This window comes from Olea europaea, unplaced genomic scaffold (genome assembly GCF_002742605.1).
Source record: "Olea europaea var. sylvestris unplaced genomic scaffold, O_europaea_v1 scaffold14007, whole genome shotgun sequence".
Lineage (NCBI taxonomy): Eukaryota > Viridiplantae > Streptophyta > Magnoliopsida > Lamiales > Oleaceae > Olea > Olea europaea.
Genome location: NW_019231529.1, coordinates 20,926 through 22,592, shown reverse-complemented (window position 1 = coordinate 22,592; position 1,667 = coordinate 20,926). Strand labels below are relative to the sequence as shown.

The window sequence follows — 1,667 nt, the reverse complement described above, 5'->3', positions numbered from 1 at the left end:
TGCATGGAATTATACATGAAGATCCTGAAAGATTTAGAATAGCAAGACAAACGACGTTTGGGAGGCGACATGTAAACGCTTGTTCAACTACTCCTGCTCACTTGTGGATTGTGCGTACATCTCTTTCTTTTTCTAATTGTTAATGTGATTTTCACAATTTAATTGCTACAAGAAATTTCACTTAACAATGACCTTTTACAACAATTTTTTGTCATTATCAGTGAAATTTTTGTAGCGAATTTCTAATTAATGCTAGCGGGAAAAAATTAATGTTTTCACAATTCCGCAGAAATGCTTTTTCCGGCAATTCTTCAACTCTGTACCCAAAATTGACTATCTCACTTTGCGCCATGGTTTTATTTCGGTTAGTATATATTCGTGGCTTCATTCTGACACTATTATTTATGAGTTAAATAAATTATATACTGCATAAATAAAATATTCTTAAAACAAACTTAAATAAAAAATCTAGTACTTAGCAAAAGAAAATAGTTGTCTCAGTTGCAATTACATGAAAATGGAAGTGTTCTGAAACTTTTGCAGGCTCATTTATCAACAAACAACTCCTTCAATTTCCAAAAGTACATACAACGATCATTGGAAGCCGATTTCAAAGCAGTTGTTGGCATAAGGTAATGCAATTTCACTAATGAATGCTGCAGTGAACAGGATGGAAAATTTCAGGTTTCTAATTAATATTTTGATCGGTTCTTGATAATTAGGAGTTTTTCCAAATATATCAAACCAAATTTTCATCTTAAAATGTCAATCTTGTTAGAAGTAGTATACAAACTTTTACGTGTCAGTTATTTATTTTAAATGTGGGAGCTCATGCCCAAACATATGCCCCCACAAGGTGGTATTTTGTTTGAAAACACTAATCTTAAAATCTACTGCTCGTTTGATTAGTAATCGAATCGAATTGACCACAAGATAGTTTTTCATTTGAAAACACTAATGGAATCTGTGTACTCATTTGATTATTAATCAGATTGAATTGCTTATTTGAATTTATCATATTCTAATATCATATTTTGAGGATATTTAAGAGTTGCTATTTTAAAAGTGCATGTTTTGTAATTTAAAGAATAAAAAATTTTAAGTACTCCAATAGGCTCTTTACATTTAATACTTAATTTTATTGCTCCCGAAAAACATTTCTTTCTTTTTCTTATCTTTTATTTTCACTAGATTCCCTCTAAATTATTATACTATTTTTCTCTATTGAAAATTGAAATACTTTGGTGGAAAGCTAAGTCCATCCTCTATTTTAAAATGTTAATTTAAAGAGTTATTTGGAACATAATTTTTTAAGGATTGTCTCTTTAAAATTATAGAGTGCATCTTAAAAAAAATAAAAAATAAAAAATAAAAAAAAATAAAAACCCTCTTGCAAATGCGCTAAGACATACAGTCTATTTAAAAGGTCATCTTTATTGAAAGGAAATATTAAAAATCCTTATATGTTGATTATTTATTTTATTCAATGTAAAAATTATCTCTTAACATTCATCCAAAAGGTGGTGTCTTATTCGAAAAAATTAATCTTCGAATCCTTATGCTCGTCTGAGTAGTAATTGTATCAAATTGTTCAAATCTAATGGTTTCTTCTTAGAATATTGACTTTATATAAAATAATGAAAAGTAGCTCAAACTCTTATATTTTA

At 28.2% G+C, this 1,667-nt stretch overlaps 1 long non-coding RNA gene across 1 annotated transcript; it reads left to right on the top strand.

Annotated features, from left to right (window-relative positions):
• Positions 1-16: 16 nt before the first annotated feature.
• Positions 17-1,079, top strand: LOC111375664. Its single transcript, XR_002699345.1, has 3 exons — positions 17-110; positions 290-364; positions 544-1,079. It is a non-coding gene; the product is annotated as an uncharacterized LOC111375664 (long non-coding RNA).
• Positions 1,080-1,667: the final 588 nt, after the last annotated feature.